General features: G+C 44.8%; 2 pseudogenes across 1 annotated transcript; both read right to left on the bottom strand.

Moving 5' to 3' along the window:
- Positions 1 to 6,016: 6,016 nt before the first annotated feature.
- LOC123425914 lies at positions 6,017 to 8,909 on the bottom strand (annotated as a pseudogene). Its single transcript, XR_006621952.1, has 5 exons — positions 7,940 to 8,909; positions 7,678 to 7,839; positions 7,432 to 7,581; positions 7,103 to 7,182; positions 6,017 to 6,553 (listed from the first exon to the last, which is right to left on the bottom strand). The product of XR_006621952.1 is annotated as an uncharacterized LOC123425914 (transcript).
- Positions 8,910 to 11,349: 2,440 nt separating this feature from the next.
- On the bottom strand, positions 11,350 to 13,562 carry LOC123407632 (annotated as a pseudogene).
- Between the last annotated feature and the right edge of the window lie 1,274 nt (positions 13,563 to 14,836).

Here is a 14,836-nt window from a genome sequence, read left to right as displayed (position 1 = left end):
TTTTGAGTAGGCTAACTTTTCTTTCATGTTCATGAACTTTTTTTTGAAACCTGTTTACTTTCAAAGTTTGTTCACGTCTTCTAACGAAAATCATGTTTTCCCAAAATATTTTTAAGCAATTCAAAAATTTATCTGATACTGTAACAATATTGTGCAATTTTGTGTTTAATAATGCTGTTCTTAAATTTTCGCGCTAGAATCCACTGTCTTAAGTTGTTAGCCCAAGACGAAGATGATTGTTATGTCTTGAATTCAATTCCTCAGGAGAGCCTATTTTTGATGGTTTTTTTTGCATTGTAATACGATTTTTGCGAGCTGCTCGCTTCGTGGCCCAGGCCATCAAGAGATCTAGTGAGCGTTAGTAGGCCTTTCAGGGCGCTAAAAGCATAGTTTTAAAAATTAGATCGGACTGGCGGTCGGATTGTAAAAAATCAGACCGACATCGCTTTGGAATTTTTAAGCTAAAAAGACCGACATACAATTGAACCAGAAAATCATGTAAATCGGTCGGTCTTTTATATGAACAGGGGGTATAAAACTAGTTCAACCGGTATCGCACACAAAAATAAAAAGATGACCCGTGTCAAAGGGAATTCAAACTAAGGATGTTGGATATAGGTGTGTAAGTTGCACCTTTGACCCATAACCATATTGGCTAGCCAGCATTGTTGTCAAATAAATAAATAATTGGATTTTACATCTATCTAGTACGAAACTAGTATAGAAAATGTTAGTATTTATGCTATAAAATACTAGACATCGAACCGGTGAACCGACAGTCCGATCGGTAAAAACTAAACCGACGACCTCGTCGGTTCGATCACCGTTTCGATTTTTTAAACTATGGCTAAAAGCTCAGAATCCTTGAATCACCAAGCATTGTAGTGAGCATCAATAGGCCTTTTCACGACGCTAAAAGCTCGGAATCCTCCGACCACCAAGCGATGTAGTGAGCGCTAGTAGCCTTATTCGACGCTAAAAGGGCGGAATAGGATTTAGTGCTCCCCCTCCTCCTCCCATACTCTCCTAACATCGACGTAGTTGATCATGATCCAACCGTCGGAGATACGATGCATTCACGATAGTTCTTGGCACCAACCACACCACTGACGTCATCGACTACAGGGAGCCTGGTTGCTTTGATTCCCACTACACATTTAACGGATGGCCCGAGTCAGGCGCTCAGCACACCACTCTTCGTGTCCCCATCCAAGCAATCATCACTGCCTTGATGTCTGCTCCGGGGCCAGCTTCATTGCATAACCAGAGAATATACATGCATGCTTCGGGAATCACAAACCTTAACATCAATATTCTTATTAATCCATAGTCATCAACTAGTGCACCCACATAACATTATCTTAATATCACAAAACTATTGCAAGGAATCAAACATATCATACTCAGTGATCTACAAGTTTTATATAGGATTTTATAACTAACCATGTAAATTATCAATTTCTTTTGATTCTCTAAATAGATATAAGTGAAGCATGAGAGTTTAATTACTTTTACAAAAGACCACACTCTAATAAAAGTGAAGTAGAAGAGCATTCTACAAATAACGGTTTTGTATATGTAGAGAAATAGGCAATCCAAGCTTCAAATGATATAAGTGAAGCACATGAAGCATTCTATAAAGCCATACTCAAAAGATATAAGTAAAGTGCAATCGGCGTTTTATAATTAAATCATGGACTATCTCATACTAGCATGGTGCATAAAATAAAAATGAAAACTAAAAACAAAAGTCGCTCCAAGATTTACGCATATCATGTGCATAAAACGAAGACGAAAACATACTGATACTTGTTGAAGAAAGATGGGATGCCTTCCGGGGAATCCCAAGCTTAGATGCTTGAATCTCCTTGGATATTTACTTAGGGTTCCTTGGGCATCCCAAATCTTGAACTCTTGCCTCTCCTCGTATCGAGACCTCCTCGAACTTTGAACACTTCATCCAGACAAAACTTAACACAAAACTCATGAGATTTGTTAGTATAATAATGCAGATTAATACCTTAAGTATTGTTGCAAATTCATTCATTTTTTTTGCATTATATCTACTGTAATATAACTTTTCCATGCCTTATATCATCGATACCATCGGTAGTTTCATCAAAACGAGCAAAACAATGCATCAGAAACATAGTCTGTCAAAAACAGGACAGTCTGTAGTAATGTGAACATTGACCATACTTATGTAGCCTAAAAATGCTTAAAAATAGAACGAAATAAAAAAGTTGCATAGCATTACTGTGTAAAAATTTCAGAAACTTTCGACGTTCTAATAAAAAAAATATAAATTCACGCACTACAGCCAAAATTTCTGTTTTTGCACCACACATACCAACAAGCAATCAAATTATCCGAAAGGCAAATCTTGGCATATTATTTTTATAATACAATGGTATTTATACAAGGGATAATTATTATTTTTGAAAACTTTCTCTAATCAAGATTCACAATTGTAAGGGCATATTTCTACCCGAGTGGTTTTGGTGATTGATGTCAATACTCTTGCAGACTAATCGTGTGCACTAAGTCTTTCAAGTACTTTCTTTGTTTGCATAAAGACGATTTATGCCCCTCGGTGTATTGATATGAAGACGACGTTTTCTCTTACGTTTCGTTGTCGGTGGACTTAACTCGTAGGAAAAATCATACTATTAAGAGGGGGTTCGCATCAAAAAAACTCAGGGCGAAATCATCACGCACACTTTTCCTCGCACCATCGTTTCCGCCTCAATGGATCCTCTGTCCTTACCCTTCTCTGCCCAGAAGGACTCAAGCGGTACTATGGCTCCTGGTAGCGGTACTACCTCTTATCATCGGTACTACCGCCCCTGTCGGCGGAAGTACCCCTCCTGGGCGGTTGTTGCCCAGTGTGTACTGCTGGCCAGTACCGATGCCTGCAGGTCTCTACACCTTTTTGTGTTTCGCTGTCGCCGTTGAAGCTTTTTATATCGCCGGTTGAAGCTTTTTTCTAGCCGATTGAAGCTTTTTTCTAGCCGGTTGAATCTTTTTTCATCAGCGCTTGCAACTTCCGCGGTTGCATAGTGGGTGGCCCTCGATTCCCACCGTCTCCTGTTGAAGCTTTCGACAATGCCGGTTGTAGCATTTTCAATCGTCGGTTGCAGCTTATAAATGTTGCGCAACGACCGGCCCACATTCTCGTCGCTGGTTGCAACATCGTCGTCTCTGGTCATAGCTTTTCTCGTTGTTGGTTGCAACATCGTCGTCTCTGGTCATAGCTTTTCGTCTCCAACACCGGTGGCATCTGATGCGGCGAATTTGTTGAGAAAGTGGCGTGGGAGGCGGCGGCCTGCTCACCGGAGGAGAAACAGGCGAGGAAATAGGAAAGGGGATCGCCCCCATGCTGACGGGAAGGGAAGGCCATCGACTTCATGACGACCGACGGACGAGATCTGACAAGGGAGGCATGCTGGCTTGAAGGAACAACGCGGATCTATCCGGAGGCACTCAACGAGGCGGTGGGCCAAAGTTGTCGTCGCTATAAATGAGCTGCGATGCTTTTTCTTCTCTGAAATAAAGAAGGAGAGAGATGAATACCCACACATGCGAGAAGACGACCGAAGCATTTGGCCGGCGTCGCTATAAATGAACTGCAATGCCTTTTCTTCTTTGAAATAAGGAAGGAGAGAGATGAATACCCGTGCATGCGAGAAGATGTCCAAAGCATTTGGCCGGCGCGCAAAACGTAAGAATGAAGGGAATATACAATACTAAGGCCCTGTTTGTTTCATAAGTCCTAGGACTTTTTTAAGTCCCAACTTATAAGTCATAAGTTCCTACCTGTTTGTTTACAGAGACTTATAAGTCCCGAGTCCCTACCTTTTTGTTTACAGGAACTTATAAGTCCATGTTGCACCTAATAACACACTTGTTTACATAACCCTTGTTCATACAAATGAATTGCAGAATAGTGACAACCGAAATAACAATTGTTCATAACACTTGTTCATACAAACGAATTAACACTTGTTCATAAGAACCAAAATAAGAGAGAGTACATAACAACCGAGATAACAGAAATTACATAAGCGAAGAACACTTCTTCATATCATTGTTGTTTCAAGGATCATAACCCATCAGCGACCCAAGCTCTGAATTGATTCATAGCAGCACTGTCCATCTCATTTGTTGAATCATTTGTTGTAGTCGTTGGCATAGACAATGGTACATAATTTTCATCTTGATCACACAAGTCGAAATCTATATCGGCGAGTTGACTTGGTCTAATAAAATTGTGCAGTGCAATGCAAGCCACAATTATTTTGCTTTGTTTCTGTTGTGGATAACTAGGCAAGTGAAACAAAATCCTCCACTTGTTCTTCAGGACTCCAAAACACCTCTCGATGACATTTCTAAGTGAAGAATGGGTGAAATTGAAGTGTTCCTTTTTTCTTCTAGGCATTGTGCCATCACGGTACTCCTGGAAATGATAGGTTAAACCCTTGTATGGTGCAAGATAACCCGGTCTATTTGGGTACCCTGAGTCCACAAGATAGAACTTATTAGGTGGAGGTTTTGGAAACTTGTCACCAAATCTGGATCGGGCATCATTGAAGACCCTCATGTCATGCACTGATCCTGGCCAACCAGATAGGACAAATGTGAATCTCATATCAAAGTCACACACACACATCACATTCCGACTCTTCTCCTTATGTCTATTCCTATGTTGGGCAGCAGTGGCAACTGGTACCACAACTTGTATGTGTGTACCATCTATTGCACCAATGCAATTATCCATAAACGGTGCATACTTTCTAGATCTTAATTTTAAATGCACAGTCCTGAATTGACGATCTATTGGCCTGATTATGTCTTTTGCAAGCTTGATCAGACATGCCAAAACCTTATCAAACTTCCTTACAATTGTCTCCAATGACCTAACAAATCTGTTTTCTGCTTGTCTTACAGATTGAGGGGAACCTACTATCCGCAGAAACTGGCCTAGAGACTCAACTGATGACATTTTTTTAGTGGACTTCAAACAATAGGAATCAACAAGCACACTATGCAATTTCTCAAACACTGGTCTGTGCATTCTAAACATGTTGTAACATGCAGTTTCGTTGCGTAGTGTTGTCATAACCCAATCATGCCCAGACTCTATTGGTACTCTTCTAGGTTTCAGTGAATCATCAGTGAAATTCATGTACGGATTTGACCCTGGGAGACATGTACAAATTTCATGAATCATGTGCTGTTGCGGGAAACGACTGCTGACGAATCACCAGGAAACAAACGGGACCGGGCGACGGAACGAACTGCTGACGAATCACCAGGAAACGAATGGGACCAGGCGACGGAACGAACGGCGACGTGGGGACGAACCGAGGCAGAAACGGGGCGACGGGACGGGGCGGCGGGGGGACGAACCGCAGAAACGGGGCGACGGGGCGGCGCCTCCAGCGATGCGGGGCGGCGGCGATTGGGGCCTGGGAGCGACGCGGGGTAGGGTGGTGGGGCGGCGGCCACTGGATCGATGCAGGAAACGACGCGGCCGAACGAGCATAAGTCCTAAAAAGCTCCTCTCGGAGAGTCTTATTTGATAAGTCCCAAATCACCACAATAAGTCCCAATAAGTCCCTTGTGTTTGGTTTAGGTGGGACTTATAGGGACTTTTTTAAATTCCTAAACCAATAAGTCCCTGAAAACAAACACCCTCTAATATTTTAGCTCCCATGATTCGCCGACAACTCTGCTAGTGCTATCATGTGACAAAGAACCCATCATGGACGTTTGTCTTCCCTTATGACAATACATTCGTCCGAAGATATGTCCCATCATGTAAAGAGTAACAAAATAGAAGTAGCAATAGGTAATCACAAATAATTTTGAACCAAAGTTGATAGTACATGATACTCAAAACATGTACTCCCTCCATCCCATAATGTAAACTTGCAACAACGTCTTACATTATGGGACGGAGGGAGTAGGTAATATCTTTCGTAAGAAAGAGCACAAGTCGAGGGACACAACCCAGTTCGTCAACATCTAAAAATTTCAGAAATACTACCACTAAACCTTTTTGAGACATATATCCACCTCGTTACTGCCATGATTCTAGTACTAGTTGAAAGGCAGCAAGGAAACCAGAAGGTTTAATCTGATCATATGTTCTTAGACGTGAGCTTGTTTAACCAGAAGGTTTAATCTGAAAACAAAAGTGCACTAATAGACGCACACATGTGACATATGTTCCTCTAAACAATCCCTTGGGGTACAAAGAATTTGACCTGTCAACGTCAGCAAACACATGAGCTGGACTTCTTACGCGAAATGTTCTTCCCGATCTCCTTTTTGCACATAGGCCTTTCTCGAGATACCGTTTGTTGCCACTGCAATTTTGTTGCTTGACTGATCCCTTGTGGCGCAGTCCGTTAGACAATGACTTGGCCGCTTACGGTTCAGCACCTCTTCTGATAATTTGTCAGCAGCAGCATTGTCTTGCTTTGCCTGACATTCATCACATGACCATTGTACTAATGTTGCATCAAGAACAACCGGGTCCGAACAATATCTGCAGAACAATGGATCACATCGATCAAGCAGCAGACAATAATGAGCAAACAAGGATTAAAGACCAAATAGTCAAAACACATTTTAATGTAGTACTACTAAGGTTGGTTCGGCCATGATCAAAGTAAATTGAGTTACCATGGAGTTACACATAGTTTGACGAAATTATCACCAAAATAACTTCCCAGTGAGAGTAGAGTCCTCACTTAACAACACATAGTTTGGCCAAAGATGGATATCAGTAGTGAGAGGCTTGGAACATCTATGTTTTGTCAAATAAAGATGTAAAAGATATACTCTCAAGTTATTTCTTTCTTTTTGCAGAAGTAAAGGATGTTTTGAATTTTCATAGTTTTCTCGGACTTTACTTCAACATTAGATTTGCAATTCTCAAGTTAGTGCAAATTATTAAAATTACAGTATTACAAAATCTATTTTAGTGATAGATATGATGAAGATAAATTTCAGACTGTTCAAACTTCAGCGTGCAGTCTAAGATCATTTACAAATGAATAGATGAAGTATATGATTATATTATAGAGAAACGTACTGATGCACAGTAGCACCGCAAGCGCAGAACATCACCAGATCTTCCATACCAACATCTCCACACACGTCACATAAAATTTTCTGCAAAATCACAAAAATAAGAGCATGTTCTTAAAAGCGTTAATAAAAGCATGTAACACTAATATGCACACACTAAAAATGCGCATAATAATTCTTTTGTGAAAACAATAGTATGCCCATTTCTGTTTTGACGAACAATTCTTCTTTGTAAGATTGTTCTCATACACTGAACCTGAATGTATGAAAATGTCCATGAGAATATACACCTCATAGCTCCAGCAGATTTCCTCTTGGTAGTTAATACAGTACCTGATTGTAAACTCTACCATCCGTGAAGACTATATCATCAGAGTGGCCATCCTGATCTCCACCGTCAGCTGAACCAACCACAACACCGTTCACATGGCAACCGCATCGAGCGATAGAACACTCATAACAAACATCAGATGCCTCTCGTGCCTGTCAAGCAATCATTTGAACCAATAATTCCATAAACACTCACCTATCAGAGATAAACAAAAATAATAATCTCATTGACAGTTTGACTCAACGTACCAACTTTCTTCCAAAGGACCGTAAGCAACCAACACGAGAACTGGTGCGATCCGCTTTGGCGAGCTTCTTAATCGTGTCGTAGTCATACGCCTTGCATCGTGGTGTGTGGTCATGCAACAGATTCTTCTCATGACCGAAATCCAAGTTATCCAGATAGTATATCTGCAAGTTGCTAGTCATAAAAACCAATCAGCAAAGGCTGCATTCTGATACCATTATTACCGTCCTCCTGATATGAAAAACCAGAAGTGTAAGGCTCTACCTGTAAGAAAAGGATGCATCCAAACAGATTCTCCACGGGCCGCCCCTGAGCGAAAGCGGCCTGAACTTGGCGGGCAGAGTCCAGCACGACACGGATGACGAACTCGGACCAGTCATACGTGTGAATCTCATCGGGACGCCGCAGGGCCATGAAGTAGTCCAGGGATACAGAGTCTGTCTCCCTCGGAGCCAGCAGATTCTCCACAACGAAGACCACGAACGCGATCTTGAATGCAGCCTGGTCCTTCTCCGCCATTCCCGACCAAATTTCCTCTTCAGTACATGCTTTGCGGCATGCAGGATTCTGGGTCTGCTGTCGTCTCCTTCGCCCAAGCCGAGCGCCCCGCGCAGGATCGCCTTGGCCTCGTCGGAAACCAGTTTGGGCACCGGACATCCTCCGGAAGGTACGCCGAACACTTTGCTGACGTCGTTTGGGTAGAACGGCATGCCGGCTACTTTGCCGGCTGCTGCAGGATGGCTAGCGACAGTGCTGTCTGGTACTACCTTGGTGAGGAGCCAGAGGGAGAACCTGTGGCCAATCTTCCTGTGCAGTGGCAGCTCCAGCAAGCCCCCGAAACCGATTGACCGCACGAGCTGCTTCTTGTCGAGGGAGAAGCGGGAGATGACCTTGTGGACGGCCTTCGGGGAGCAAGGCGAGCTTAGTTTGGGATTGCTCCGACCCCGATGCATCACTCAACCAATTAATTAATGGGCTGTGCTGTGCTGTGCTGTGCTGTCCCAGAATAAGCAACCAATCTGTGATGTCTTGGTTGCGGAATGAAGAGTAAGATCAGGTGAGCTGTTGGACAATCATGACGCTCATCTGCTAAACTGAGCGCATCTTGCAAAAGGTTGAAGCAAGATTTACAGTTTCTGGCTGTAAATCCCAACTCTGTCGCTTGCAGATCATGCAACAGAGGCTGGCTCAACTGGATGCCATAGGACAGGAAGCAGAGCACATAGCCAGTGGAACTCACCGGTGCACGCCGAGAAGGAGGCAATGTCCGCCGCCGATCAAGAGCCGGCGCCGCCGCCAAGAAAGTCCGATGGGGCGAAGTGGGAGGGGAAGGGGGGAGAGAGAGAGAGAGAGAGAAGCACGCGGCGACAGTACGGGCAAGTCGGGAGCTGACGCGGCATGGACGGACGGTGGCAGGCGAAGCAGCGACGGACGTGACAATTCATGGAGACGGAAAGCAGGGACCACCAAGCCCTGAGATCAATGCCGGGGCCCGGGGGTGAGGAAAGGGCGAGCAGGACAGGATGCTCATCCTTTTTGACTTTTCTTGCCTTGTTCATACTGCATTCGGGCCGATGATGTGAACGTTCACTTTTTACTTTTTGAAAGGAGCAGTGTGTCATTCCGTCGCGAACAAAGTTCGGTCACCACGTAATCTATGGCGCTGTTTGGTTCCCAGCCTAAGGTTGCCACGCCTAATCTTAGTCGTGCCACAATACTTTAGGCATGTGTTTGGTTCATTGTCACACTTGTGGCTTGCCACATTTTTCTAGTTATATGGTCCACATGTCATACACTCAATTTTTTGTCAATCTTACCATACTTATGGTGTTCATTTTGTTAGCCATACTTTTTGTGGCAGCCATACTTTGCCTAAGGTTAGTTGTGACAAAGTTACTCACGAACCAAACATGCCATGTCGCTCTCTCCCCGTCCAACTCCCGCTTCTCCTAGGGCTTCCCCCCTCCTTCCCTCGGCGGCGCGGCGGCCAAGTCCGAGCAGGCGTCACCGTCGCCGGAGGCGCGACCATGGGCGCCATCGACCTCTCCTCACTAATTTTATAAAAATAATGGCATGTACTATTTTTATAATGGCATGTACTATTTTTATAATAGACACTATAAAAATATTTTTATAATGGCATGTACTATTTTTATAATGGCATGTACTATTTTTATAATATTTAAATATATTTAAATATTATAAAAATAGACACTAATGTCATTTTAAAATATACTTAAATATTATGAAAATAGTACGTGGCATTTTAAATATATGTAAATATTATAAAATTAGTACGTGGTATTTCAAAATATATTTAAATATTATAAAAATAGTACGTGGCATTTCAAAATATATTTAAATATTATAAAAATAGTACGTGGTATTTTAAAATATAATTAAATATTATAAAAATAGTACATGCCATTTCAAAACATATTTAAATATTATAAAAATAGTATGTGTCATTTTAAAATATATTTAAATGTTATAAAAATAGCACGTGGCATTTCAAAATATATTTAAATATTATAAAGATGGAAAAAGATCACGTTCTATCAGCTGATCACGGGTTTCCTGTCCGTCGGCTCGTATGTTCAACACGTGTCCATAATACCAACTGAACAATGCGCTTGCTTTATCCTTATCTACACCTGATGCTTCACCACCCGGATCGCCGCTTCGTCTCATCCTCTCTCCATCTTTCTAGTATCTTCAAACTTGCAACGGCCCTCCAGGATTTGCCACGATACGCCATTGTCGCAAGTGCTGCTCCAAGAAAGCCATCCAATGCCGCCGCTCGATCATGCCAGCCGCGCCGCCGGCCGGCTATCCGGTCGCCGCCAGCCGTATCATGAACATTGCAAAAATTTCTGCAACCTAACCTTTTGTTGCAAAAATTCCTGAAACATGACCTTTGTTACAAAAAAATCTTTCCGCAAAAGTACCTATGTTGCAGAAAGACGAAGAAATTTTTTTCCTGCAACAAGCAAATTGTTTCTGAAACTCGACCATTGTTTCAGGAATTAACGGGTTCAAAATTTATTTCTTGCAACAAAGCAAAAGTTTCTGCAACTCAGCCATCGTTTCAGAAATTATAGGGTGCCTGGCCGGAGCAGATCGGACGGCCTACCAAGTGATGGATGTTTAATAAACATCTACCGGTGGATGCGTAGCAGGCCCCTATAAAGATAGTACATGGCATTTCAAAACTTATTTAAATATTATAAAATAGTACCTAAAATTTTAAAATATATTTAAATATTGTAAAAATAGTACGTGGCATTTCAAAATATATTTAAATATTGTGAAGTCCGAGAGCGAGATGGGCTTGACTGGGCTGGCCCCGTCATTTTCGCGCGTGTCCCTCGCAGCGTAGCCCAATCCCGGTCAAATGAACAATCCCGATTTGCCAAACGAACCCAGGGTTCTTTTCAGACCGGGATTGCATAGTTTAGGGTGCAATCGACAGAGATTTTGAATTGAAGGTTCATTTCGCCAAACCTCTATAAATTCAGGATTCAAAATGAACTTTTTTCTATTATCTATAGCTCTTTTGGTAGTGTGTGTGATGCCTAGAACTTAGACGCCCTACATTGACACATTGATGGATCACATGCAAGGTAAAGGCCATAGATGCATCAGGTTGAAAGTCATAACGAAGCGTTCAGTTCCTAGGATTTGGCGGAATTGTCCTTGCCCTCGACTGCCTGTTTGATGATGGCAGGCAGGACCTTTATGATTTTGTCGAATCCCTTGTTCTTGGCGACGAGTCCTGTCGGCACGATGGGATCTGTTGGCCTAGACCCGTACGTACTAACTTCTACGAGTACTTTCCGAGGAGACACATATCGTATGTAACAGTCGTAGCTAACCAGACATACAAGTAGCTGGATGGATTTGCAAAGGTAGCTAGCTTCGTATGCTAGCTAGATCGAGTCGCCGGCAGGCAACGCACACACGCAAGAATATAAGGGTGTGTTTGGTTGGAGGGATAGGTTACGGTGGTTGTGGGTATCTTCAACCAGTTGGCTGGGGATAGCCTTTTTTTTGTTTGGTTGGAAGAGTAGGGTTATCTTTTTTTGTTTGGTTAGGAGGATGAAATCCTGCCGCGTCGGCCTCCTCGTGCGCCACCCGCGCCGGCCGCCACCGGCTTCCGCCGCCTCCACCCGCGCCGGCCGCCTCCCCCCGTGCCGGCCGCGCCTCCCGTGCCGGCCGCCTCCCGCCCCGGCCGTGCCTCCCTCGGCGGCCGCCGGCCGCGCCGGCCGCCCTCCCGAGTCGGTCGCCTCCCGCGCGCTGCCGCGTCGGCCGCCCCAGAGTGGTTGCCACCGCCCGCTCATTTTTGACGGTTGGCCACATCCTTTTTTTTGGAGAATATTTCTAGCATCTGGTTGACTCTAACCCTCCTCGTTCCAGATCCAAACGCATGGCAATCATAGAAAAAAGTGGTTATCCCTGTCCCTGGGAGGATATCCCCCCAACCAAACACACCTTAAGAGACACTGAGTTTTGAATGGCTACCGTTATTATTTTGTATTGCTTTGATCTATCTCACGGTTCAGGTTTACAGGGATTGCACGGGTATAAATAGCAGCTAGCCTGCCTAGTTACACGATGAATCGGTATAGGATACTAATCCTACACGGCAACAATGGACACGTACCAATCATATCGGGCGTTGGGTTTATTTCCAACAGGATTCGCCTTGCACTCGTTGCAGCTCCAGTTCCACTCCCAGTCCTTGGACTTCTCCACATCTTCATCCACCACGATGAGGTCGAGCACGTCCGTGAGACCCGCGTCGACTCCCGCAGCATTCCCGCCAGCGGCCGGCTTAAACTTGTTCGTCGCCTCATCGAACCCCGACGCGCAGCTGTCCATGTAGGAATGCAAGTGGGGCGGGTTGCGGACAGCCCGCATCCTGCGCTCTAACCCGCGAGCGGCCACGCGGGAGACGCGCGTCGTCGTATTCGGGATACGCAGGCCGCCGCGACGCCGCCAGCCCGCCATCTATACGCATGCATCCAGGCAGCAGTAGCAAACCAACACTCTTGCTAGCTAGGACACAGGCGTAGAGCCGCATGAAGGACGGGATGCACTTAAATGCATGTATCCAAGTTTCCTGCTCGCCGACTGATCGATACGAGCTAATATGCATACGTGCATCAGAATACTCCCTCCATTCCTAAATACTATAAGTCCATTAAAAGCTACATACGAAGTAAAATGAATAAATGTACACTATAAAATACATTTATATACATCCGTATGTAATCTTCTAGTAAAACCTCTAATGAAATTTATATTTAGAAACGAAGGGAGTGTTTACTATTTCTATCTTCCGACTGCAGTACTGCATCCCCTAAAAGAAAGACTGCACGTACTGCACCATGAGGTCTTCCAGATCGGGGCCAACGTTCAGCATGAGCAGCTAGCTCGGCTGCGGCCACGGAATGAATGACGCATACGTATAAATGTACATGGACGCGGGGCAAATTGCGGGCACCGCCGGACATCCGCGTAAACCCGCTTGACTTTTGTGTTCAGCCACGGGATCCCACTTACGACGTGTTTAGCGGGGCGGCCTTGCGGGATTGGCGGGCAGCCCGCGCCGCTTACACCCTTATGTCCATGCACCGCCACTGTGTCTTGTTGTTGGTGAGTTTGTCCCGCTCCGCTTTGGCGGCGGTAGCAGCCTCGGTGGCCGCCTTAGAGGCGGCGGCGACGCCGGCCTGGGCTAGCGCGCGCGCATCTGACGTGGAGCTGAACTTGAGGAGCTCCTCGCAGAGTCGCAGTAACTTGGCTGCGGCCCCTTGGCGCAGGTCTTCTTGACGATGCTGCAACCATCGACGACCAAGGAAGCGGCTGAGACGAGAAGGACGGACATGATGAAGAAAGCTGATGAAGAGGACGAACATCGTGTAACGTCTCCGGCACTGTAGGAGTGGGGTCAGACCTTGACAGGAGACGCCGGCATGGCAGTATGTGTGGCATTTTTGTCTTAGGCGTCACACATTATAGTGTGATATTTCATTGTCGGACGCCATACAAAAAGGTCAGTTGAATGATTTTTTTCGAACGTAGTCCAGTATATAAATATTTTAGATCGCGGAGGAGCGCAAGCAGCAGCTTGAAGCATCAGCAGCTTGAGGAGTGCAAGCAACAGCTTGAAGTTAAGGCCGCCCCTCACAAGACGGTGAGGTTGTACCTGTCGCCGCGTAGGAGTTGCGGCCCGCCGCTGGTGGACCTGGCGCGGCGGCTCGCGGAGCAAGAGGGCGTGCCACCCGTCACCTGCGTCGTGCTCAGCCGCCTCACCAGCTTCGTGTTGTGCGTCGTGGAAGCCGGCACCGGCCAGCGCTAAGGGTGTGGCGCCTAAGCGCTCGACGTCACACTACCGCAAGTGCAACGTTCAAGGCTTAGGCGTCACACCGGTGGGGGTGAGGCCTGCAGCGTCAGCGTGGTCGGAGGTGTGACGTCTACGGCTAAGACGTCACACAATGTAGTCCAGTTGGGGTTAAGGCACCGGACAAAAGGGTCAGTTGGATGAATTTTTTTCGAACGTAGTCCAGTATATAAATATTTTAGATCTAGGGGTTAAATTTATCGGTTTTGCCCCCAACACGCGGGGCAATACTGTACCTCAACTCCCAAGGACCATACACTCGTCACTAAATAGTGTTATGCTGTTTTCTCCCTCCCCGTAGTAACGCTAGCTTGAACATGCTCACCGTCCTGTCCTGTACCAACTTCTTAGCTGGATTGTTCGATTTTTTCAGAAAAGACAGATCTTGCTATTTCTATGGTTATGTTCTGCGTTAGATCTTATTATTGTTAATACTAGAAAAAAGCCCGTGCGTTGTAACGGGAGAGAAAATAACACACATTCTTAACTCAATAACCACAACTCAAGATCTTAATAGGTCCACGTCATTTAGTTTCACATGGCATCACATGTGTGTTGCCGACAATGACCTGAGTACTCACACAACGAAAACATGTTTGAATGTGGTCCGAAGGTTTCTCTCTCCCTCCCTCCCTCTCTCTCCTCGAGTAAATAACCATCTGTTTGACACGATAAAAGATCATCTTGATAACAGGACAAAAAAGATCTGATAATTGCATCTGGCTTAAGCATTATTATGAACAGACTTGCATCAGAAA

The sequence above is a fragment of the Hordeum vulgare genome, chromosome 1H, assembly GCF_904849725.1.
Source record: "Hordeum vulgare subsp. vulgare chromosome 1H, MorexV3_pseudomolecules_assembly, whole genome shotgun sequence".
NCBI lineage: Eukaryota > Viridiplantae > Streptophyta > Magnoliopsida > Poales > Poaceae > Hordeum > Hordeum vulgare.
This window is presented reverse-complemented; position numbering and strand designations above follow the sequence as displayed.